At 40.2% G+C, this 27,642-nt stretch overlaps 1 long non-coding RNA gene across 1 annotated transcript in view; it reads right to left on the minus strand.

Moving 5' to 3' along the window:
- LOC103170925 overlaps window positions 1-27,642 on the minus strand; it is a 122,121-nt gene that overhangs the window by 93,065 nt on the left and 1,414 nt on the right. The window contains exon 2 of the long non-coding RNA XR_486488.4: window positions 11,251-11,357. This is a non-coding gene — a long non-coding RNA (uncharacterized LOC103170925). The remainder of the gene's footprint in view (window positions 1-11,250; window positions 11,358-27,642) is intronic.

Genomic DNA, 27,642 nt, shown 5'->3' on the forward strand with positions numbered 1-27,642 from the left:
CAGGTACAGAGAGTAGGTTAGTATTAGAGGAGCGAATTGTACGCATTAGCAGATCAGCGAGGTAAGTAGTAGTTATTTCACTCAGGTGCATCTACTCTCAGCATCTTATAACTTACATTATGATAATTGCGGCATTTGTTAGGCACTTACTATGTGCCAAACGTTGCACAAAGCACTGGGGTAGATAATTAGGGTACAAGATAATTAGATCTCATATGGGGCTTACATTCTAAGTAGGAGTGAGCACAGGTATTGAATCCCCATTTTGCAGATGAGGCAACTAAGACACAGAGAAGTTGTGACTTACCTAAGGTCACAGAAAAGGTAAATAGCGGAGTCAGGATTAAAATCCATGTCTTCTGACTCTCAGGCCAGGCTCTTTCTACTAATCCATGCTACTCCTCTGTCTTAGTCCTTAGCCCAGCTCTTTGAAGGCAGTAATCATACTTTGACCATTTCCGAATATCTCCCAAGCACCTATCTATAATAGTGCTCTTTAGGCAGCTGAATCAAGAGTTTACTGGTCTCTAAATGCTAGGGGAACTTCCCTCCTTTCACAATCCTCCTTACACTTCCTCAGCGTGGCTCAGTGGAAAGAGCCCGGGCTTTGGAGTCAGAGGTCGTGAGTTCGAATCCCAGCTCTGCCACTTGTCAGCTGTGTGACTGTGGGCAAGTCACTTCACTTCTCTGTGCCTCAGTTACCTCATCTGTAAAATGGGGATTAAGACTGTGAGCCTCACGTGGGACAACCTGATTCCCCTGTGTCTACCCCAGCGCTTAGAACAGTGCTCGGCACATAGTGAGTGCTTAACAAATACCAACATTATTATTATTATTCTGTCCCCTCCCAACTCTCAGCCTCTTCTGCAGAGAGGGAGGACAAAAAAGTCTCAAACCTGGTTGGGGTTCCCATTATCAGTACCCTGGGCAGAATCTGATATCAAATACCTTTGCACAGAGTAGTCCTTCAGTCTGAAGATGGCCCTGTTGATGGCCAGGTTGCATCCACGCGAAACAGTGTGGCCTAGTGAATAGAGCATTGGCCTAAGAGTCAAAAGGACGTGAGTTCTAATCTCAGCTCTGCCACTTGTCTTCTGTTTGAACTTGGGCAAGTCACTTCAGCTCTCTATGCCTCGGTTCCCTCATCTGTCAAATGGGGATTAAGACCGTTAGCTTAACGTGGGACAGGGCCTGTGTCCAACCCGATTTGCTTGTATCCACCCCAGTATACTGCTTGGCACATGGTAAGCACTTAAATACCACAATTATTATTTTTATCCATGGGTAAGAGTGTCTCCCTGAGAATCACTTCTGTGTCCATGAAAAGCAGCAGTGCAGAGAAGCAGCATGGCTCAGTGGAAAGAGCCCGGGCTTGGGAGTCAGAGGTCATGGGGTCGATTCCCGACTCTGCCACTTGTCAGCTGTGTGACTGTGGGCAAGTCACTTAACTTCTCTGTGCCTCAGTTACCTCAACTGTAAAATGGGGATTAAGACTGTGAGCCTCACGTGGGACAACCTGATTCCCCTGTATCTACCCCAGGGCTTAGAACAGTGCTCTGCACATAGTAAGCGCTTAACATATACCAACATTATTATTATTATATTCTGACCTCTTGCCTTTCAGGATAAGCACTGCTTAAGCATCAAAACTGAAAAGAAAAGTACATCCTAATACCAGCAGGACACACGCACGAGTTATTTTAGCAGTATAGATCAGTCTATGGTATTTGCTGAGCACTATGTGCAGAGCATTGCACTGTACTAAGCAATTGGAAAAGTAGGATACAATCAAGTTGGAAGACCCAATCCCTGTCTATAAGGAGATTACAGACTACAGGAGTAGATAGATGTTAAGATAGTTCAGGGATAGAGGAAATAGTAGAGTATAAGAATATTTATGTAAACAATGCAGGACTGGGGGGAGTATCAAAGTGCTTAACGGTTACACAGCCAAGTGCATAGTCCACTCAAAAGGGAGGGAGGAGAGGGGAAATAAAGGATTAGTCTGGGAAGACCTCCTGGAAGAGATGTGATTTTTAGGACCATTATGAAGGTGGGAAGAGTGTGGTCTTGGTTTCCACTGAGACACCTACAATCTCTTACCAGATCCCCGGATGCACATATTGAGAAAAGGTTGGTAGGGAGGTGTGGTGCAGTCTTTGGTCAGAGCACAATAATAATGATCATGGTATTTGTTAAGCCTTACTATGTGCCAGGCACTGTACTAAATGCTGGGACGGATACCAGCAAATCCGGTTGAACCCAATCCCTGTCCCATGTGGGGCTCACAGTCTCAATCCCCATTTGACGGATGAGGTAATTGAGGCACAGAGAAGCTGAGTGACATGCCCAAGGTCACACAGCAGAAAAGTGGCAGAGCCTGGATTAGAACTCATGACCTTCCGACTCCCAGGCCGGGGCTCTATCCACTACACCACGCTGCTTCTCAAAAATCTCAGTAGTAGAGCATCTAATATCTCTGCGACCTCAACTGCAGCAAGAACTATCCAGCAGCATTAAATTGTAGCCCAGATACATTATTCAACATCTTACAGGGAAAAATAGAGAAGATCATAAAGGCATCTTTTCAGGTTTGTCATATAACTTTTCATTAGGCTTTAATGTTTCAACTGGGCTAGTTATTTTAGGTTCTAAACCATAACCACTCCCAAGAACTTAGTAGTGTTATACGCACAGTCAGTACTCAATAAATGCAATTCTTAACACTGATAATAACCTGGTGTTTCTCTCTTTCTTCTCATGGTCTTATTTGACTTGATTATCGTTATCAGATGCATAAATAAAACAGATCGAAGCAAGGTGAACGAGAAGAAAAGTTTTCATCTGAAACTAAAGTGGACAATTGAGGCTTTGGGGAATTTAGTGCTTTCACTGCAACAGCCTATCACCTTTACCTCTCCATTTATATATTTTTTTTTAAAGGGAAAGAAAATTGAAAGTTTTGGAACTTTAAATAAGGAGCTTCAAATTTAAAACGTACTTTCACTATAGAAGAAAATTGGAAGATGCCCAAGATTTTCTTTCAAGCAACATCATATTAATACTCTCATGTATCGGAGACTTAACATTGCGTATTCTTTCCCCTGCACCTTTTATTGTTCCTATTTACAGTGCACCTGAAACACATTGTGTAATTGGCAGAGAGCCCAGATTTTCCATTTAGGAACAGTTTGATGATTTCACTTTTTCTTCTTCTTCTTCTTCTTTTTTTAAACAGCAGGTGCTCTACATTGTAAACAATGCCAGTCACAGTAATATTATTAGCTTTTGAATTTTTATTACATTCTTGCCTCCCTACATACTTTAAACTTCAGTGCAAGGGATTTTTGGCACTGGCTCAGCGAGCATCTTATTTCATAAGGAAGATGGATACCAGCAAAGAGTGCTTTGTTGTCATTTATAATTAGAAAGCGAAAGATTTACCTAATCATTAAATGAACTAATATTTCCAGGTTTGTCTCTCATGTTCTATGTAATACACTCACATCTGCCCCATGCAGAACACTAATTTCTATTTTCAATTCCTGTTTTTCTCAAATGTTTAACCCTTTGCTCTATCTGGTGGCTAAATTCAATGTCCCCAAAGTGGTGCTTTACCCAATAACTAGAGGGTAAATCTAAAATACTGATGGGTAAGGAGACAGAGATTACAGAGTTTAACGAGTTAAAGAGCTTCCATCTTGCTTAGAAAGTGGAAATTTCATTGGTGATTGTAAATGAAGTTCTGGAAAACTTGAATCAGAAATTAATTCAAAGGTGATCTTGAAAAAAATGGAACTTTTCAGATACAGAAAATGAAACCGCTGGGCTCTCACCTAAAACAATGCAGTAACTGCCCAATGGAATGATCTTAAAAATGGCATACTTAAATTATTTTGAACCAAAAGAGCAGCTTTTTTTTATTTTCTGAGATGAATTGCTAAGACACCACTTAAAATAAATCAGATTTTAAATTAGAATTCTGTGCAGGTTGTAAGTCAACCTCACGAACAAAGCAGGAAAAAAAAAACCAAGCTATTTCCTTATTTATACAGCTAGGCTCTTTTTGGCTAAACTGCATTTTGAACTACATTTGCTTTTCCAGATCACTTCAATAAGAGAAAGCCCAACAGAGAACAGATGCAATATAAGAGCAATAAAGGGAAGTAAAAAAAAAAATTAAAAATCCTTTGTTCTCCCTGCAGTACATCCGTAAATCTATTAGCGTTATTTTCCTTTCTCCTCTTTTTTTTGCATCCCAAGCCAGATCTCAAGTTCTCTGAAGCAATCCTTAATCAAGCTCCCTAAAGGCCCACGACTGCATGCTGCAATTTCTCCCCTGCTACCAGCACAGATGTTTCGAGCACATTCCATTACACCTACATGCCATTACAGCTAATGGCTTATTCTGATGAAGAAAGCTGCTTTCTGCTCAGTGCAGCAAAGGGGAAAATATCCTCCTGTACAGTTTGATCGCGGCAACAATGAAATGTGGGGGCAGGTGGTGCAACAGAACTCTCTAATGTTAATTACATACTGTATTACCCCCAAATTTGGCTGGTCATTAATTATGCTAATTTACCTTCCTGAAAATTAGCACCATCCATGTGAACGTTTGAGCAGTTTATAGCAAAATGAACTGTGTCGTAGTGGCTTGTCAAACTAAACCTTTTGAGCCATCCGAATATAGGTTAGCGGTTGTGGGCGACGGAATTCACGAGGGATGGGTTTATGCAGCGTTCTGATCCTAAAGATAAATACCTTGACTTTTCTGAGCACTCGTTATTCAGATCCTGACTGGTAACGGACTATAACAGGGCTTTTATTCCGCAACCTCTATTTTGTCTCTGGCTGTAAAAGGCTTTTCTATTCAAGAGTGAAATCCAAGGCATCAAGACAGTGATCCCAGATTTTGTGATTAAATAAGAGCCACGTTCAGTTGTTTGGGGCTGGAAATAAGACAGAGAACGCAACTTTGAAAGCGATAGCTAAACTTCTCGGAGTCGCAGTGTGTAGTGATTTTTTTCTATGCATTTTTCATAAAGTCTTGATAAAGAGAGCTGTACATCGCCTTCAATTGCTCCTACATGTATAGATTGTTTTTTTTATTTATTGCTCCATAAAAAATTAATGCCTCTCTTCTTCCAACTAAATCTTGCATTTACCATATCGATTATAAGCTTAATAAAGTGTCTGAATCAGGTTAGACTTGTTTTCCTATGAATTAAATAAGTTAAATTTCATTTTGTCCCTGTAGAAATGGATTGGGGTTTCAGAAGTAAACAAAATATCGGCTCTTTACGGGGAACAGTCTCCATTTCTTCCTCAAGGCTGCTGTTTTCTTCTATCCATCTCCAAGAAGCCATCATCATATTAACATAGATGACAATCTGGCAAGGAGGTGCTGATCAAAGATAAATTTCACACTCGCACTTCGCATTTTCTAATTACACCATCTGTGTCAGACTCTTTCGTGGCAGTTCTGTCCAATCTGTCAAATGCTGTATGCCCACGGGAATGTGGAGGAGCTGAGAAAATCGCCTCCATTTCCCCCACCAACCGATCCATCACCCCAATCGGGGCTGGGTGGCTAGATTAGTCTAATTGGGGCAGGAATGAAGGTTTCAGGTTGCCTGGAAGATGAGGTGTTTGGGGGACTCAAGACATGTGATTTACCATTTGAATCATATTAGGAGGCTGGCCTCGGCATGGTCTCCAGCAATCCCTAAGCAAGCCATGCATGCACTATCTAATATTTGAATTTAAAAAAGAAAAAGACCGAGAATTTGAAAAAGAACCAGGGCTGAGGAAGTGTCTCCTTTCATTTCTCTCTGTTATCCTCATAACGATTAACCAGTGGCGATTGTGTTCGAGCACTGGTGCAAAGGGTTTGGTCTTGCGTTATATTACAAAAAGTAAGCATAAGGAGTCAAACGCAGCGGTCCAGCAGAAAAGGGCAAATCGAATCTAGTCAAGTCTCGACTGAGGAAATCTGACAACCCGCATGGTATTTCTTAAAGATAGTTACCCTCAGAACTGGGAATACTACATGACAAAAAGACAGTAAGAGATCAACGGTGTTTTATTTCCCTAATATGAAAGATTTTTTTTTAAATTACTCTAACTTTTGACATTCTCCCTTTCCACCTCTTATTTAGATTTATGGTAGTGTGCCAGCAAAATTGATATCCTCAAAATGGAAAGATTTCTCCTTTCAAAACATAAAACTGCAATTTAGTTCAAAAATACAAATATGAATTTCCAGGTGCCACACATCTCTTTTATTTGGAGGGGGAAAGGGGAGAGGAAGGAAAAGAGGTTAGAGGTTAACTGTGTTTTGGGCAAGACTGTAGCTAGATTGTAGGGTTGTAGTAAATTCAATATGCTTTGTCCAAGAAAATGTAGGCATGTTTTGCAGTTACATAAGTAGTACTGAGCAGATTTGTTAGTTCTCATGTTGAGAAAAGACCTTATTAAAAGATTTATCTTCTGTCTTTGATGCATTTTTTTTTAAATGGCCCTCTGCCCTACACACTCTCAACGTATGTCCATTGTGTCGGTGCCCAAGCCGTGACATCAGGGCTTCCCTCTGCATTTGTATTGCCCAATCTCTGAACTTTCCTAGTTGTAGTGTGAGAGGAACGGCACACTGTTGCAATATTAATAAAGGATGGCAAACAAATATTTGGAAGGGCTAAGTTTCCATACTCAATCATTAAGCAAACACAGATGAATGGTGAGGTCATGAAAAAATGCCCGAACTTCCTCTGCACTGGGTCAGTTTAGCATTTCCTTTTTGCTGCAGATGTGTGTGTGTGTGTGTGTGTGAGTGAAATCTATATGAACTTTTGTACTTTCAGATGAACTTTTGAATTTTCCTTAAAAAAACATTGGAGTCAAACTTGATTTGAAATATTGCACAATGACGATTTCAATTTTTTAATTAGCCACAGTTTTTCCCTGAGCTATGATTTAAACCCTCTGATTCCAGAATTCCTGGACAATAATGCAATATTGAAAGGATGTACCTGGGAAGAAATATTGGGCTAGGTAGAGTTGTACCTTTATTCTTTTAGAGGCCTCGATCAATTGGTAGCCCACAGTGGAAATAAGATCTGGAGAACTTGGAAAGGTACATGCGAGAGATGTGAAAATGATTAACGATTTAAGAATCCTCTGAGAAAATGTTAGAGCAACTGGAGTCATTCCATCGGGGAGAAGCCCAGGAGTGGGATGGGACTTAAACAATAGTGAAAAGTGATATTATACAGGTGATGGTGAACAGCTGTTTTTCATTATATCTCCTAAAGTCAGGGTAATGTAGGACTGGCAGGTTTAAGGGTTGAAATTGCTTCCTGGTTGGAAGGTTTGTGAATCACTGGGAAGCATTACCAAGGTAGACTGTAGCATCCTCTTTTATGAAATGGTTAGGGAAAAAACCAGGCATTTGCTTGATGATGTTTATGGTATTTGTTAAGTGCTTTTTATGTGTCAAGCACTGTTCTAAGTGCTGGGGACAGATTTCAGTTAATCAGGTTGGACACATTCCCTGTCCCACATGGGACTCACAATCTAAGTTGGAGGAACAAGTATTGAATCCCCATGTTACAATTTATTAATAATAGTGGTATTAAGTGCTTACTATATGCCAGGCACTGTACTAAGCATCTGATGTGTACATATCTATAATTCTATTTATTTATACTAATGCTATTGATTTCTGTTTACTTTTTTGATGCCTGACTCCCCCCTTCTAGACTGTGAGCTCCCTGTGGGCAGGGATTGTCTCTAATTGTTGCAGAACTGTACTTTCTAAGCACTTAGTACAGTGTTCTGTACATAGTAAGAGCTCAGTAAATATGACTGAATGAATTAATTGAATGAATGAATATGAGCAAATCAGGTTGGACATAGTCCCTCTCCCAAGAGAGGCTCAGTTTCAAAACCCATTTTACAGATGAGGTAACTGAGGCCCAGAGAAGTGACTTTCCCAATGTCACAGAGCAGTCAAGTGGAGGATCTGGGATTAGAACCCATGACCTTCTGACTCCCAGGCCTATGCTTAATCCACTATGCCTTGATGACATCTAAGAAACTGAGGTCCAGAGAAGTTAAATGACTTGCCCCAGGTCATACAGCAAGCAAGTTGCAGAGCTGCGAGTAGAACCCAGGTCATCTGACTCCCAGGCCCATGATCCTTCCACTAGGACACGTTCCTTCCCTGCTAAAATACATTAATAATAGTAATAATAATAATGGTATTTGTTAAGTACTTATTATGTGCCAGGCACTGTGCTAAGCACTAGGGTAGGTACAAGCAAATCTAGTTGGAGAGTCTCTGTCCCACGTGGGGCTCACAGTTTCAATCCCATTCAATAGTATTTATTGAGCGCTTACTATGTGCAGAGCACTGTACTAAGTGCTTGGAATGAACAAGTCGGCAAGAGATAGAGACAGTCCCTGCCATTTGACGGGCTTACGGTCTAATCGGGGGAGACGGACAGACGAGAACAATGGCAATAAATAGAGTCAAGGGGAAGAACATCTCGTAAAAACAATGGCAACTAAATAGAATCAAGGCGATGTACATTTCATTAACAAATCCCCACTTTACAGATGAGATAACTGAGGCACAGAGAAATAAAGTGACTTATCCAAGGTCACATGGCATACAAGTGGCTGAGGCGGGATTAGAACCCATGTATTATGTCCGCCATATTCCAGTGGCAGAGAATAGACTAGATAATGAACTCTTGAGATACATGTTAATCCCAGGGTGACATCACTTTCTATTCTAGAATTTCCAGGATATAAAATCCCTAGTCTCCTCCTCTCCACACTGCCTGCGGGTGCGCGGGCGCGCGCGCGCACACACACACACACACACACACACGCACGCTTGGGAGTCAGAGGACCTGGATTCTAATCCCAGCTCCGTCACTTGTCAACCGTGTGACCTTGGATATGTCACTTAACTTCTCTGTGCCTCAGTTACCTCATATGCAAAATGGGGATTAAGTCTGTGAGCCCCAGCTGGGGCAACCTGATAATGTCGCATCTATCCCAGTGCTTAGAAGTGTGTCTGGCACATAGTAAGTGCTTAACAATTACCGTCATTATTATTATATGTGCATATTTGCTTTCTGTGTCTTCTTCCTCTCTTTCTCTCTCCTTATGTATTCTATACAATGTTATAACTTTACTTAAAAAAGAAAGATCAGTATAAATCCTCTTAATTTTTAGAGAGAGAAAAATGATTTCCCAAAATTCTGTTTGACTTTTCTGAAAAATAGTAGTCTTTTCATTCAGCACAAAGAACCTAAATGGCAAAACGGATAAATGCTTGTAGCTCATTAAAATGGATAATATTGGAATGCAAAATAAAAGTTGCAGTGTGCATAATGTTCCTCTTTACTGTACCGATGGGACTGGCTCCGTATCTTGCCCAAGGTTGATTTTATAGATCAAGAGGGCCGCTAATGGCATATGTCTCCATGGGAGAAACTATTTCTTGATTCAAAGAAGAATTCATGGAGAGAGGGGCCGTTACCTTAATTAGCACAACTTCCAAGTGTCCTGGGGCTGAAACTCACCCTAACCCACAGGTAAATGATGTGAAAAAGAAAGTGGTAACAGTAGCTTGAAAAGTGAACAGAGACTGTCTCAGAAACTTGGTTTCTTCCCCTCACCCACCACCTCTTCTATGTCTTGTTTCCATTAAGCACTAAAACCTAAAAATAAAGTAATTATGTCACCACCATGCAACTCAATCCAAGTAATCATGCATTCTTATTTCAGTAATGCCTCTTATGTATAAATATTTCAAGAGTAAAGATTATTTTTGTGCTCTGTGGTGCACTAAAACTCAACGACTCGAAGTATAATATTTACAATAAGAAAAGTAACATTTTGGACAAGTATTCCTAAGAGACGCCTCCTAGAGAAAGCATTAAGGATGGGAGGGCTCCAGCTTCATCTCCATCATTTTGGAAACTGAATGGCTATAAGCCTAGCTGCCAATTCAATTTTGTCTTGAGCGTTCTCCAATCCCACCCCAACCCAAACCCTCCTCCCCACCCCCCACCTCAGAGAAAGCTTGGAGGAGCATCCAGAAATTTGGAAGCTGATTTCAAGCTTATCTAAATAATCCAGATAGCTCCAATGTGAAGGAAAAAAAAAAAGTATGCTTTCTTGTTTGATTTCCTCCCTTTTCTGCTTCTGGCCAAGCCAAATATCCTGCTGGGACAGCTGTTCTCATGGTATTTTGGCATTTCCATTACCATGATTTGCCAGATCCAGGAAGGGATGAGAACGTTTAAAATGACTGAAAATTTCACATTACAATCTACTGTGGGACCTCTATTAGTCAAGCAATGGGTCTCTAGACTGTAAGCTCATTGTGGGCAAGAAATGTGACTGTTTATTGTTATATTGGGCTCTCCCAAGTGCTCAGTACAGTGCTTTGCGCACAGTAAGTGCTCAACAAATATGACAATGAATGGCAAGGGTTCAGGTGAGTTCTTCATATAAGTGAGCTGATTACCTAATTAAAGATACCTAACCAACTTAGCTCAAAGCATCTGAACGCATAAGCAGGTTTTCCCAGAAACCCAATCAGTCATATTTATGGAACGCTTACTGTGTGCAGAGCACTGTATTAAGCGCTTGGGAGAGTACAATGTAATAGACACGTTCCCTGCCCTCACAGTCTAGAGTCTGGAGGGGGAGAAAAACTCACAAATCGCAACTTTCATTCTGGGACAGGACATTTAAATTGTCATACGATAAATTCAATATTCACAAGCTGACCTTAAAAAGCTTACTAAGATCAGTGAATAAGAATGAGAGGACAAAAGAAAATTTCAGGTGAGATGCTCGGGCGAAAAAGTGCTTGAGAGAATGATCATGTGAGGAAAAAAATCAGACTGACAACATAGGGATCTCAAGGATTAGCTGGGTACCCTTTTGTCTTCTCCTGAACAACAAACCCAAACACACAAAGGTAAACCGAAACTTGAGTAAAACTGAAATAAGTAAAATACAGACTAAACATATTTAAGATTAAAACACATGCAAGGCCAAGGTGGAAGTAAGCCTTAGAAATTGTCTTTTTCAGTAATTTAATGGCACTACCATAACACACAGAAATCCAGGTGACAATTTAAAGGCTCAAGTTGGTCAATTCTCTTCATCCTAAAACCATGCATGGTATCAAATATTAATATAGCACAGGATAAAATTGAAATTTACCTTGGAATTTTTCTTGTTCCTATCTGGGATGAATGTTTGCAGTCCATCTGTCTCCCTTTTGATTGCTAAAATAGTGTCCATTGGTTCAATTCCAGGAGGTAGTGTGTCTGAAGACAAATTATTGGAGAATGATACTGTAAATTCAAATTCATCCTAAACAAAATACAAGACACATTCAAATATGCAAAAAAAGGGTACTCGGCCTGCTAATTCAAAGGTTTATCTGCAAAATGAAATATATTTTCCTGGATACTGTTTAAAATGTCTAAAATAGATTGTTGAAGACCTGTGATCACTCAACAGGAGCTCAAATATAGAGATAAAAGATAAATTCAAGCCAGTTAAATGTTTCCTATGGTAACTAGTGTGAAAGTGTATGTGAGGATACATCCATTTCTTTTTTCCTCTGCCCTGAAACTATCCTATTGAATTACCAAATTCTTCCAACTTCTCTGCCATCAACCAAATTCTCTCGCTCAAAAGTTATGATTCAAACAGATAGAATTGCTGACTCCTCAGAGTGAGTTTTGGTCTGCAAACGTAGCAAAGTGTCGATGGCATGAAACAACATAGCCTCTGCCCTCACAAGGTTTCTACCTTTTGGACAACCGTGAACCTACTCCACCATCTTTATGGCTTCTATATTGCCACAGGGGAGCTAAGGAATATTTCCCGAGAAGCCATTTCACTGTGTTGGGAGCTTCTATTTATTTTAATGGTATTTGTTAAATCCTTACTCTCTGTCAAACACTGTTCTGAGCGCTGGGAGGTACACGTTAATTAGGGCTGGCAGAGCACCTGTCCCTCAAAGGACTAAGAGTCTAAATAGGAGGGAGAAAAGCACTAAATACTTATTTTAAAGATGAGGAAACTGATGCACAGAGAAGGTAAATGATTTGCCCAAGTTTGCACAGCAGACACATGGTGGAACTGGGTTTAAAATCCAAGTCTTCTGACTCTCAGGCCCATGATCTTTCCATTAGACCATGCACCTCCTCTAATAGTGGGACTATTAGAGTGGAGCTGGAAGCACCACAGTATCTATAAACACAGATCACATAGTCATTTACCAGTCATCTTGGGGAGGATGGTTTGATCATATATTTGCAACTATTAATATATTTGGGGAGGGACATTGGAGAAAGAGGACTGGACAGGAAAGAGAAGCAGAGACAAGGAATACAAGGACTAGAGCAGGGCAGAGATGCAGGAATGGTGTGAAGGGATACATCACAGCATGGTTCAGTGGAAAGAGCCTGGACTTGGGAGTCAGAGGGCCATGGGTTCTAATCCCAGCTCAGCCATTTGTCAGCTGTGTGACTTTGGGCAAGTCACTTCAATTCTCTGTACCTCAGTTCCCTCATCTGTAAAACGGGGATTAAGTCTGTGAGCTCCACGTGGGACAACCTGATTACACTGTACCCACCCCAGGGTTTAGAACAGTGCTTGGCACATAGTAAGCAATTAAATACCATCATTATTATTATTATCCTCTGGACTGTGAGCTTACTGTGGCCAGGGAATATATCTGTTTGCCGTTATATCGTACTCTCCCAAGTGCTTAGTACAGTGCTTTGCACATAGTAAGCATTCAACAAGTATGATTTAATGAGTGAACAATATGGATACAAATTACCTAGGATACCTTTGACTGGATTTCTGAGATGGCTGGGAACCCTAGCTGATCTCCCTCCATCCAGTTGAAGGGTTTGATTTATGATCCATTAATAAGCCACATATTTTGATACATTTCTGATTGATTGGAACAGATGCCACTCACACAGAATTTTTCTCTTCCATTGCTGTTTGTCATTGCAGTTGGCAAGAAGAAATTTCAGGGAAAAGATTTTTATTTGCTATAGAAAAACCCTCCAAGCCTCACAACGCTGAGTTCTGGCTTCTCAGGGGGCTAAGTGTGGGCCGACCCACAAGCTTGACAGCAGGTGGTCACTTGTTATTCCTGCTCCTCAGTTCTCCAAGAACCATGGGATCGTGAAGAAAGCTAAGTCGCTTTACTGGCACAAGCAGCAAAGGGATTTTTCTGCTTCAGGTGTGTGCCCAGTCCTTTATTTCCAACTTTCCAGCTAATAATAATAGTGATAATAATTATGGTACTGGTTAAGTGCTATGTGCCAAGCACTGTTCTAAGTTAATCAGGTTGGACACAGTCCCTGTCTCACATGGAACCCGTGGCCTAATGGATTTAGCGCAGGACTGGGAGTCAGAAGGACGCGGGTCCTATCCCAACTCCACCACTCGTCTGCTGTGTGACCTTGGGCAAGTCACTTAACTTCTCTGGGCCTCAGTTACCTCATCTTTAAAATGGGAATTAAGATTGTGAGCCCCACGTGGGACAGGGACCATGTCCAAACTGATTAGGTTGTATCTACCCCAGTGCTTAGAACAGTTCTTGACACATAGTAAACGCTTAACCAATACTATCATTATTATTATTAACATCCATTTTACAGATGAGGTAACTGAGGCACAGAGAAGGAAGTGACTTGCCAAGGTCACAAAACAGACCTGTTACAGGGAGAACTCAGGTCCTTCTGACTTCCAGGCCCACGCTCTATTCACTAAGCCGCGGAATATCAGTTGGATATCAGGATTTTCATCGGATGTCATATTAATGTGTTCCCTAGTTCCTTTGAGGTCTGGGGGCAGCCATTATGTCACCTTTGGCTGTAGGGCTCAGGAAAACAAAATGTTTTCTTCTCCCTGTGTTCACTGGTGGATAAAAAGAAAAAAACCCAGACATTTAGTCATTTTAAAATGTACACTAGGCTGGGGTAATGGAATGAGTTTTTCCACACTCCCCACAAGGAGAAGACATTGGTTCTTATTTCAAACTCAATTCTGCCTGAATAGTTCTGTAAATCTTCATTCATCCCATTAATTTGAATTTGTACGGTGCCTTTTTTTTTTTTTACTAAATTATTTTGATCTGATCTCATTTTATCATCACAACATCTCCATAAAATAGAGAGACAAATATTTTTATCCTCATTTTAGGGATGAGAAAATTGAGGCACCAAGAGGTTAAGTGACTTGTCCAAGGTCACAAAGTGGGCCAGTAGCGGAGCTGAGATTAGAACCCAGGTCTCCTCATGCTCATTCTCTGTCCATTACACTATTCTGCCTTTCTGGACTGTGTGTAAAGGTTAAAAAATGTAGGTAACATTTGAGAAAATCAGCAGTGAGGTATAAAAAAATGAAGAAAGCCATAAAAATAGGCCTCATATCCTAGAATATTTAAAAAAGGCTATATAACTTCACTGGCAGAACAGTGAAAAGACTGGAGCAATGACATAAATTCAATGATAAAAATATTAAACGAATGAGCTGTGGTTACTTTCAATATTTCTCATAGTGGCAGATTTGATTAAGATTATTTATTCTTAACACACAGGTCTACAGATATTGATATTGAACATTCATAGGTATGATTCAACCTAATGGAGATTTTGGCATTATGGATTGACTAGTACTTTTAAATATTGTATTTCAGATGTCTTCTAAACAAAACATTTGCATTAGGAATACTTAGTATACTAGGTGAAGAGAAAAAGAATTACCAGAAAGGTGCTACATGTCCCGCTTCTACATTAATCTTCGCCACAGTAATCAGATTATGCCACAGCTGACCCAAAATCTATCACCTTTTATATTTTTTGGCAGGATGTCTCCTTAGGCATTTTAAGTGGTGTATGTGTGCGATGTAATTATATTGTCCATGGATTTATGCACCTGTGTTGCATATTTCATTATATTTTCTTGGTCTGCTTATTAGGACTTACATTTCACATTCCTAATAATATAATTCAAATTGAACCAAATATAAACCGCTGACAGTCAGGCACTTTGAAGTGATGTCTAAGTAATTTAACAAGATTCAATGGAAGACAAAAGACCTTAATCACTGTGAGATGGGGTGTGGGGTTTTTTTTTTCTTTGTTCATTTACTGTTCTGCTATTCCCATTTCCTGAAAATGTAAAAATGCTGTGGGCGGGTGGGGGGGAAAAATGGCTAGGAAGTATTTAGTGTTCTCATGATGCCATTAAACAGAATGTTGTGGTGGAGAGGAGGGGGTTAATTGTAGGCTTTCAGGAAATCCAAATACCCAGGGGATGTTTTGCAGAATCCAAACAGCATTCATAATATAAACATTTCACGTATTTTGTTGTTTCCATACATCATTTGGCTCTCTAAAAAAAGCATCCTGGAAAAATTAAAAATGTGTGACTACAGTGCCATAGAGTGGATGCCAACAGCTCTATGGATGACTTTTCATCTCATTCCCTTAGTGAAAACAGTTAACTAGGCACTGGTGAGATATTCTGTAACTGCACAACAAAAAGCTGGCATCACTGCCAAGTGTGACATGCCAGATGTGTGAATACATTCTGGAGAGCAGTATCAGCAGCTCCAACGAAAAGCCATAGCCATTAATCTAGAGGCCTCTGGGAGTTCAGGATAGTGTTGTAAAACTTAGACCCTGCCAAGGCTGCATCAGATAAAGCCATCAATGCATTGTAAAAAAGACACAAAACCTATTTCATGGGCCGCACTGATCAAGCAATTACAATCATTGACTACATTAAGCAAAGAAACAGCGAGGGGGCCTATAAAATTGACTGCCAACTTGAATAATCAATAGACTCCATGTAGAGTAAATTAAATAACTGAAAAACTATTTGGAAAAGCTGAAGTTAAAAAGCCAATCAGTAATCCCTCATCCATGGCAAAGCCATCTCTGCATCCAAAAGATTCTGTAGTTAGCTTTAATTCTCATCCCTGGGAAATACAGTAACAGTAAATTCAAGTAGTTCTTCTACCTTCCCTGACATTTTCCTTCGTAAATGTACATCTGATTTGAGCGTTATTTATAATCAATGTGCTTTAGTTATCATCTACTTAGTGCACATTCTACCTAGAACAGGTTTGATTATGAAGCACCATTTGAGATAGAGACTAGATTAGCTTCAGCATTTACTGTGCCTTTATTCATAAGCTTAAAATAAACTCAGGCTCATTTCTTAAATCAAAGAAAATATATATATACATCTATATATAGATATATTTTAGTGATAGGGGGTTCATAAAGAGTTGTGGTTTGTAGGAAAAAAAATGATGTGTTCCACAAGCAGACACCCAGATGATTTTTTGGAAGGAAGATTTGGGATTCAAATGTATGCCTTTTTAAAAGAGAGTTTCCTTATTTTCTGTCTCCATCTCTGTCTCTGAATGAAAATTAATTTAGCATTGTCACAAATGAATAAATCTACCTGGAATATCAGGTAAAAGTTTCTAAGGTTTCCAGAAAAATTCCTTCCTTTCTGACCACCAAAGACACCATTTATTCATGAAAGGTTTTTTTTTTCCCCACCTTCATTAAAAATGGGTGGTGTGGGTAGAAGGATTGAAGAAAAATGTGGAAGAAAATAGGCAGAGTGAAGCATTCTTTATAAATAATCTGAAATCTAAGGAGCAGGGCAGGTGGTTACATTATTTCAACAAACTAAATAATGGCAGCAGAGAGATTACCAACGATAATTTATTCTTAACAAAGAGAAAACAATTTTTACGAAGAAAATATCTGAAGCCATTGTGGCACAGATAATGCAGATTTCTTTGTTGTCAAGTCCGTTTTCCAAAACAATATACCATAGTAATGTTATTAAGATACCTACTGCACTGATGAATACATCATTAAGCAGACATTATTGCTGTTCACACTGAATTTAAGATCGCCCTGATATTATGAATGATTTGCATATTAAAGGAAAAAGTATTAAGGTGTATGCAATGTGGCATATGAATTAACTCCTCGTGGCATGCTGCAATTTCATTGGCACTAGTGAGTAGTAATTTCCAGGATGAATCTTGGAACTGTCATTGTTGCTAAAAAGGTCTGAGAAAGAAAGGACCAAGAAAATCCCTCAGATATGATTTTTTTTAAAAAAAAAACACCCATAGGCAGGTTGTACAGCTTCCTGCAATAATACACAATAAATTAGTTGTCAATAAACAGCCTGCCTTAACAAAAGAGGCAGTTTCCTTTGCTGTTAAAAACAATAGGGACAAAATCTTTTGAAAATGTGGGCTTTATGAGCAAATTTATAAAAACCTCTATATGGAGAAATATGATGAACTAAAAACGATTATGTGTCAATAAAATTCTTCAACTTGTCTGCTGATTAGATGATAATGTTGCTCATAAAAGCAGAGGAGGAGAAAAGCACTGTAGAGTACTTGATAAAATGTCTTATTGAAACCTATTGTATTTACTACTTATTAGATTCTAAACTCAAATAGATCTTGATTGTTGAGAGCTTTGGTATTTAAAAGCTTTAAAATCATCAATTACATTACTCATAATTTCCACATCTGCCTTTTCCTCTGCAATTCAGGGAGAGAGTCAATTATAGCAGCCTTTTTTTTTCCTGAAACTTGATTACTATGAGATTGAACTTAGCAGCAATTTACAGTTTTATGGAACTACTCTTACTTGGATATCTTTTTAGTAATGATGAACAGAAGATGAGTTCAGATCTGCCAAATTATGTGGGGGGAAAAATGGGATGCCATCCAATTCAGAGGGCATCTGACAGGTTACAGGTAATTCCATTCTAAGTGCCCAGCTTTCCTGCTTACTAGAAATTTGTTTTTGGAGAGCTAATATGCATTTTAACTGAAACAAAATAGTAATTAAAATTGTCATTATGTAATTGAACAGCAGTTTGGTTATGGGCCCAAGCAGGCAGTAAGAATTGGGGGCCTAGAGAATTCTTGTCAAAATGTTGCCAAAGCAGCACTATTTTTCAAAAATACCTAGCTGTTTCCTAATACCTGAGGGAGCAAATCAGTCTCAGGTTCAATTACCTGTAGTGGGACACAGAAAGTTTTACAGCACCTGAGTGTGTCTCAATTAATAACTCCAAGCGCTTTGCAAAAGTTCCCCTCATTAATGCTCTTGTACTCTTTCGTGAGGTAAGTTACTAGGGATTGAGAAGTAAGAATAAAGAAGAATTTGCACCCGGGGTGGACTGCGAAAAGGCTCTTTCTGGGGACAAATTAAGCAGGATGTGAAATTATCTCCCTGCCAGCAAACCTGAACAACTTTTCCATCAATCAAAATGGAATTTATTAAGTGTCTTCTGAGTGGTAGGCCCTGCACTAAGCACTGAGAGAGTCCGTGTTTGTTCTTAAAATGTGTAAATTAGGTACAGAATCATTCACTCAATAGTATTTATTTAGCGCTTACTTTGTGCAGCATACTGTACTAAATGCTTGGGATAGTACAATATAATAGTTGGTATCACTGCCCATAAATAACTTACACTCTTCAGATAGAGACAGACCAACCATAAAGTAAATTTCAGATTGGGAAAATAATAGAGCATAAGAATATGTGCATAAGGGCTGGGTTGAACATCAAAGAGTTCATCTTATTGTTACCTAAGACCCAGAGAGGAAGAAAAACTCTGTTCTTAATTGACAACTCCTTCTGCACTTGTAGATTTTCACTTTGTTGGCCTAAAATTATATTCAGCCTTTCTTAAAAAAGAATCATTTAATTCATTATTTTTATAGGGAAAGAAACTGGTCTGAATTGATAAAGATAAAAAGATTTTTAACAAAATCTACCTTTCATTTACACTTTTGAGAAGTATTTCTTGTGGTATATGATACCCCCAAAACATGCGAAACAATGTATGCTGCCCCACCTTTAGGAACAGAAATTCATGGGTCCCAACTTTGCATGAATGTATCCAGAAATCGATGGGATATTAATCTGAACAGCTCCCAGGCCCAACTCAAAGTACACCCAGAGGTCTTTGAAATGTGTTTCACAGAACTGAACACGGCTGGTTTACTGACTATACTCATTAGTAACGACAATAATCACTCTGGAACAAACAACTTCTTGTGAAAGGGTGATAGTCATGGAAACAAAAGTCTTTTCTTGTTAGATCTCTCTGGGCAGCAGCATAAGTGTCCTTGTGGATGAGTGAATTCCTAGGTAAGTGGTCTTCTCAAGAGAAATACAAATTTATGTTTTTGTTCTTCAGTGGTGATGATCTTTAAATGGATAATACGTAATATTGGTTTTGTGCTCGGTATATCTGGGTACGCACTATAGGTACATATTGCCTAAGTTACATTTGATTGGATTACAGCTCTCCCTGGGCACTCTTTTAAGATTGTCTTCCACCCAGTTGAAGGGGTTGATTTATGACACTCATGAACTGCATCCTCTGATTGGCTCCCAAAGACTTAATTTGATTGATTGAAAGATTTGCTAATCTTCTCATGCAGTGGAATCATAGTGGGATCCAGAGACCGAGAGAGAAAATGTTTCTGAAAAATCAAAATCAGTGTCCTTCCCCATCACAAGCCCCATTGCCCTGCCACACTTTTTTTTATTATTATTAATGGTATTAGTTAAGCACTATATGACAGACTCTGTACTATGCACTGGGGTAGATACAAGCTAATGATGTCCCCCTTCATCCCCAATCCCAGCCCCACAGCACTTATGTACACATTTGTACTTTACATATTTATTCATATTAATGACTATCTTCTGCTCTAGACCTTAAGCTCATTTCGGGCAGGGAATGGGTCCATTTCTCTTTATATTGTACTCTTGCACATAGTAAGCTCTCAATAAACATGATTGACTAAATAAATGATTGACTGATTTGTACAAGAGTCAAATGAAACAATGCAGGAGCTCGATGTCTTCTGAGATAAATCTAGGTCTCACAATCGAATAGTATGTTGGGCACTAACGACAACTTTTTTGGGCCTTTAAAGCAGTTCGGAATTTGATGCAGCACTCTCTTTCAAACATCTGAGTTTGGACACACCCAGTGTCACTAGTTAAGAATCGCTGACAATACCTAAATGAAACGACATTGTTTTCCAAATCCTGTGTTTCATCCCCTAGGCTGCATTCGATGTTACACCAATAATGAATTTGAATGTACCGGCCTCAGAATCTTACAGATGAACACAGTTCTTGTTCAGTATATCATAATTTTAATTTTGGCCTCAGAAATTGGAGATGGGGAGGTTCCAAATAACTACTTGGAGAGGCCTGAGGGCATGTAGTTTAAGAGGAAAAAAAAGCCCCTTCATTAAATTGCCTTCTCCTAAATTGGGTGTTCATTCCCCTGCTGTGATGTTTTGCATTCTCTGAGCACTTTCCAAACTGCAGCAAAATCTTTTCCTCCTAGTCCTAAACAGTCCTGCTCCAGAGTTAAAATATTTCTTGTCCTCACAATTTTCTAATTAGCATTAATACAATAACCCAATTTCAAAAGAAACCCTTACTGGATTTTTATATTTTTACACTTTTTAAATTTCCTTTCATCTTTTCCGCTATGTATTCTTTGCATAAGGCATTATGCATATGCTACTGTTATGATTTCAACCTTGTCACAAAAAATTACTGGGGAAAAATTAGTCCTCTAGACTCCACACTACAAGGAGGACCATAAAGAAGTCTCATAAGCCTCTTTTATAAAATGCTTAAGCCTATTAGCTACACTTATATGCATTTTTAAACATCATACAATAAGTCCAAATCCATTTTTGGAACTCATCAGAATGTCAACCGTATCCCTAGTTTCAGTTCAAGAGTTCCTTAAATGAGAGGCAATCCAAATGTTTTAACTCATTTGGCTAGTGAGACAGAAAGTTAAACAGGAAAATCATTGGTAGCCAAAACTGAAGGCAAAAATGTGGTTGTCATAGCTGAGGAAAGCTGACAACTTTGAGTTAACCCTTTTAATATTTATTTGTATACATAAGCAAGTCAAGTGGTGTTAGCTTTATTTCTTCTTAAAGTCATTTCTCTGTGCTTCAGTTACCTCATCTGTAAAATGGGGATTTTACAGTTACCTCATCTGTAAACTCATATGTGACATGGACCGTTTCCAACCTGATTAGCTAGTTTCTGCTTCAGTGCTTAGTACAGTGTCTGGCACATAGTAAGTACTTAACAAATGTCATTAAAAAATGTTCAGCTGTTCCATCCAGAGTCAGTACAATTTCAAATGGAATGAAAAGATTATAGAAGAAATGAGATGATACTCTACTGGAAATCTGACCATTTCTACCCTCCCTTGATTATCACTGTAAACAAGTAAAAATAGCAAATTGGCAGCTGATATTGTAGATGTACTGAGGGACCCAAGAAAAATGATCTAATTTTTTAATGGGTTGGTTTGTTTTTTTTAGTGACAATTAACTGAACCACTGAAATAAACTGAGCTGAATTTAAGTGAACAACAATAAAAAAGAGCACATGATGCCCTTGTTGCCTAAAGCAGTGTGCAACTAATGGATAATAAGATAGTCTAATCCTCCTCTCATTTCCATTCTAAACTAAATCTAACATTTTGTTTGCATCTTTTATGTCACTATCCCAACTGCTGGGCCTTCTAGCTACTTCATCTGCTGTTGTAATGTTTAGCCTTGGTCTAGGGAAGTTTGACTTTGGTTGGGCTGGCTGTTTAATAATAATAATGTTGGTATTTGTTAAGCGCTTACTATGTGCAGGGCACCATTCTAAGCGCTGGGGTAGGTACAGGGTAACCAGGCTGTCCCATGCGAGGCTCACAGTCTTAATCCCCATTTTACAGATGAGGCAACTGAGGCACAGAGAAGTTAAGTGACTTGCACACAGTCACACAGCTGACAAGGGGCAGAGCCAGGATCATTTTAGCAGTAAAGTCCATTGGTCAGGGATTCAAAAGCATGGACACATTTCCAGTCTGATAGACTCTCCACCCACTGAGAACACAATCTCACCATGTTATAGTCTGTCCATTTGATCACCCATGAAGGAGGTGGAATACAGTAAAAAGGTCTTGTGAAATAAGCTATTGATAAATTGTCCTTTTTAATTAAACTTTTCTATCCTTTGGAATTTGAATGTATCTGTGATTAGCATGATGATTTCCTTTATGGAACTGAGAGGAATGTTAGTAAGTAACTGGAGGAGTTAGAAGCATTTTTAGTGAGGGACCATTTGTTGTAGTTCAATATACTAGGAAAGAACAGAATAAAGTGATATAGTCCCTGCCCACAAGAAGTTTATACTCTAAAAGTATAGACAGAGAATAGAGAAAAATAGAGAAGCAGCGTGGCTCAATGGAAAGAGCACGGGCTTTGGAGTCAGAGGTCATGTGTTCGAATCCCAGCTCTGCCACTTGTCAGCTGTGTGACTGTGGGCAAGTCATTTAACTTCTCTGTGCCTCAGTTACCTCATCTGTAAAATGGGGATTAAGACTGTGAGCCCCATGGGGGACAACCTGAAAAGCTTGTATTCTCTCCAGTGCTTAGAACAGTGCTTTGCACATAGTAAGTGCTAAACAAATGCCATTAATATTCTAATGGGGATTAAGATTCTGAGCCCCACGTGGGACAACCTGATTCCCCTGTGTCTACCCCAGCGCTTAGAACAGTGCTCTGCACATTGTAAGCGCTTAATATATACCAACATTATTATTTAAAGTAAATATTTACTACAGAGGTGAGAAATTAACAAATAAAATAGACGTGCATGAGAAGGCAAGTATAAATAAGTCCATAAGTGGCATAGTTGGTTGAAGGGATGATATGACTCTGGTTGTTAGAAAATTAATTGGGGACGCTCAGAGAAGGTGAGATTTTAGGAGGGATTTGAATGTGAGGAGAGCTGTGGTCTGAGTGATGTGGGGAGGAGGGAGTCACAAGCCGGAAGAATAGCATGAGCAAGGGGATAGAGGCAGAATCAAAAGCGAGTTACAGTTATAAGTTTGGCTTGGAAGGAATAAGGACAGCGAGCTAGGGAATAATGGGACAAGAGAGCAGAGAGATAAGGAAGGGTTATCAATCACTCAATCAATGGTATTTATTGACTTACTAGGTGCAGAACATGGTTGTAGGCACTTGGGAAATACAGCAGAACAGAGTTGATAGATACTATCCCTGCCCAAAAGGAGCTGACAGTCTAGAGGGGGAGGCATATTTAAATAAATTACTGAAAGGGGAAATGGCAGACAGTAAGGATATGTACATAATGCTGTCGGGTTAGAGCGTGGAGATCACTGAAGCTCTTTATGAGTTTGAGTGTCAAATGAAAAGCACTGGGGAGACGGTGGAGGGTTTTGGAGAGAGGAGAGATGTGGACTGAGTGATGTTTTCGGAAAGATGATCTTTGCAGCATCACACAGTATCGAATTGAGTGGGGAGAGGCTGGAGGCTGCGATTCCAGAATTTGTACCGGAGGTATTCCAGTTTAAGTGCAGAGGAAGGGCAGGAAGTGCTGTGCAAGAAAAAAGGAATAAAAAAGAAAAAAAGGATTTATTGAGTGATTTAAATGGTATTTATCATTTACTATGTGTCGGACATCGTGGCACTGTAGATTTGGCGGTACATGGGACATAAGAGTTGAACAATAGTGAAGAGTCTAGGATAACATCAAAGTTTCAGGTTTCTGGGAGGGGGTCAATGGTGGAATCATCTACTAAAGTGAAAAAGAGTGGGAAATGGCTTTAATAATGATGGTATTTGTTAAGCCCTTACTGTGTGCTAGGCACTGTTCTAAGCTCTGTGGTGGATACAAGGTAATCAGGATGGACACAGTTCTTGTCCCACATGGCGCTCAGAATCTTAATCCCCATTAGAATAATAATAATAATGGCATTTGTTAAGCACTTACTATGTGCAAAGCACTGTTCTAAGCACTGGAGAGGATATAAGGTTATCAGGTTGTCCCCCATGGGGCTCACAGTCTTAATCCCCATTTTACAGATGAGGTAACTGAGGCACAGAGAAGTCAAGTGACTTGCCCAAAGTCACACAGCTGACTAGCGGCAGAGCTGGGATTTGAACCTCTGACTCCTAAACCCATGCTCTTTCCACTGAGCCATGATGCTTCTTATACAGATGAGGTAACAGGCCCGGAGAAGTGAAGTGACTTGCCCAGGGTCACAGAGCAGACAAGTGGCAGAGCTGAGATTAGAACTCATGACCTTCTTACTCCCAGGCCCGGGCTCTATCCACTATGCCGTGCTGCTTTAGAGGGAAAGATGAGGAATTCTGCTTTTGATGTATTGAGCTTGAGGTGCCAACAGGACACAAAATGGATATGTCTAGAAGCATGAGGAGATGCGGGATTACAAGTTAAATTGGTTCCTTGACAAGGTAGTACATTTTATCGCTCTAGACAGTAAACTTCCTCAAGACTGTAGCCTCCCTCTATATTGTAAGCTCATCGTGAGCAGGGAACATGTCTACCAACTCTGTTATATTGGGCTCTCCTGGGCACTTAGTACAGTGCTCTGTACGGAGTAAGCACTCAAATCACACCATTAACTGATCCATCACTATGGTATGCTAGTCGGGCAAAATCCTTCAAGAAGGTATATCAGATGATGTTCTTAAATGTTTCCTAGTTTGTATTCCTAGGGTGTCTGATCTGATGAAGAGAGGGAGCAGCAAGGGAGAGGGAGTTGGGACTTTCCTTGAAGCTGGAGAGAAAGAAACCCAGGATGGTCGGGGGATTCCTCTGAAATTGAAACATATACGGGTGAACCCGGAACCGAGCCCCGTGGTGGTGGTGGGCGGGTTGGGGGGGACTCCAGTCTGGGCCACCACAGCCAAGGGTCTCTGAGCCGGTTGGGGAAAACTGCCGTTCCTATACCCATCATTGTCATTGACGTTCTTAGGTTGAGGGAGGGGAAGCCAGGGAGTGATGGCTGCGAGGGAGAGGTGAGAGGGAATAGCATCTGAGGTGCAGGGAGAGGAGGTGGATATAGGGAAAAGTTTGGAGATTGGTCATGAAAGATAGTTAATAAGCAAGAGAATGGTGTGTAAACAGGAATGTAAAGCTGCCCTAAATGAAAAATAGTCCCCTGGTGCCAGGGCTTCCCCATCAATGGAATGCCTGTCTGATCAAGGTGGTAGACAATATTTTTTTATTTAAAAATAAATCAAAAATAAATCCTCACAATCTGGGAGCCTACCTTCAACCTCTTCTACTCTCTTCTCTTCTAGAGAAGCAGCACAGAGTAGTGGATAGAGCACAGGCCTGGGAGTCAGAAGGTCATGGGTTCTAGTCCCAGCTCTACCAACTATCTTCTGTGTGACCTTCAGGAAATCACTTCACTTCTCTGTGCCTCGGGTACCTCAACTGTAAAATGGAGATTGAGACTGGTAGCCTCGTGTTGCACAGGGACTGGGTCCAATCTAACTTGCTTGTATCTACCCAAGGACTTAATACAGTGTCTGGTACACAGTAAGTGCTTAAATGCCACAAATATTATTATTATTCTAGCTTCCCATCCTGCCTCCTCTTTGTCCCCTTCCACATCTCTGCCCTGAGGAGCCAGGATGGCTGTGGGCAGCCCCAGCTTCGGTGGAGCATTTGGTGAGCCTGTCTTCTACTCCTCCTTTTTTAATAGTATTTGTTAATAATAATAATGATGATGGCATTTATTAATAATAATAATAATGTTGGTATTTGTTAACCACTTACTATGTGCTGAGCACTAGGGTAGATACATGGTAATCAAGTTGTCCCACATGAGGCTCACAGTCTTACTCCCCATTTTACAGATGAGGTAACAGGCACAGAGAAGTTAAATGACTTGCCCAAAGTCACCCAGCTGACAAGTGGCGGGGCTGGGATTAGAACCCATGACCTCTGACTTCCAAGCCCGTATTCTTTCCACTGAGTCAAGCTGCTTCTCAAGCACTTTTATTCATTCATTCAATAGTATTTATTGAGCGCTTACTATGTGCAGAGCACTGTACTAAGCGCTTGGAATGAACAAGTCGGCAACAGATGGAGACAGTCCCTGCCGTTTGACGGGCTTACGGTCTAATCGGGGAGACGGGCAGACAAGAACAATGGCAATAAAACAAGAATAGCAATAAAATATGTCAGGCAATGTACTAAGTGCTGGAGTAGATACAAGCTACTCAGGTTAGACACAGTCCGTGCCCCACAGGGGGCTCACAGTCTTAATCCCCATTTTACAGATGAAGTAACTGAGGCACAGATAAATTGAGTTATTTGCCCAAAGTCACACAGGCGGAACCAGGATAAGAATTGAGTCCTGTCCTCCTGGCCTCAGTCTCTGCCTCCCTTGGCAATGCTGTGCCCTGAGGAGCTAGAGCAGCTAAGGCAGTGCCAGATCTGGGGAACATTTGGTGACCCTGGTTTCTATCTCTCCCAGGCCCCCCCCCCCTCCAACTACCTCCTTTCAAGTCCCCTCCACAGCTCTGTGCCTTGAGGATCTGGGGTGGCTGTGGGCTTGGAGAAGTGGTGATGGAGAAAGACAATGATTTTGATTTTCCTGAAGCATTCTCTCCATCTCTATGTCCCATTGTGATCTCACTGTTACCTGGAAACAGAAGGATTTTAATTAAGCTTCTGCATTTCCCCCACTTCACCTGCTGATTCTGATTTTTTAGAAATAGTCTCTCCATCTCTAGGGAGAAGGATGTGGGAATAATCCATCCAGAGTTTGTAGCTGAAGATGTGAGAATGGATGAATTTCCAGAGAGAGAAGGTGTAAAACAAAAAGATTAAAGGATCTGGAACAGGGACTTGTTGTGAGGTGGGGGGGACAGTCAGGACAACTGAGAGAAAGAGTTGTTGGGCAGGGATTATCTCTATCTGTTGACAAATTGGACATTCCAAGAACTTAGTACAGTGCTCTGCACACAGTAAGTGCTCAATAAATACAATTGAATGAAAGAGGAGACACTTAAGGAAACTGAGAAGATGTCAGTGAACTAGGAGTACTACTACCAAAACCAAGGCTTGATTTTGTTTTGAGAAGAGAGTGGTCCACAGTGGAGAACTTGATGGTCACAATGGAGTATAATCCTTTGGACCTGATTATAAGGTGACTCTGGAAAAAGCTGTCTTGGTAGCATTAAAGGATTGATAGCCAGACTGCAGGTGTTTGGATGTACGATGGCAGAGGGAGGGGAGTAGGAGTGAGTGATTTTTAGGTGAGAGGAAATAGTGACAGAGGTGCAAGTAGAGGGAATGAATATAGGAGAAGTTGGGAGGTCTCTTTTTGGGAGACAGTTAAGAAGCAAGAGAGTGATGTGGAAACAGGAATGTAACGCAGGAGAATGATTTGGGAAAGGTTATGCCAGATGACTTCTATGTTACAAGCAAAGAAGTTGGTGAGGTCTTTAGAATTTAGGGAAGGAAATGGTGAGGAGATTGGTGGCTCCAGGAGTTGAAAGGCTAGCTATTGCAGAATGATGTTTGAAACATTCACCAAGCTAGGATTGACCACTGCTATGGTTGGAGGCCCTGAATGCATGAAGTATATTCTTCAGATATCATTTCAAACTAGTGAACAAGAAGT

The sequence above is a fragment of the Ornithorhynchus anatinus genome, chromosome 4 (genome assembly GCF_004115215.2).
Source record: "Ornithorhynchus anatinus isolate Pmale09 chromosome 4, mOrnAna1.pri.v4, whole genome shotgun sequence".
In the NCBI taxonomy this organism is placed as follows: Eukaryota; Metazoa; Chordata; class Mammalia; order Monotremata; family Ornithorhynchidae; genus Ornithorhynchus; species Ornithorhynchus anatinus.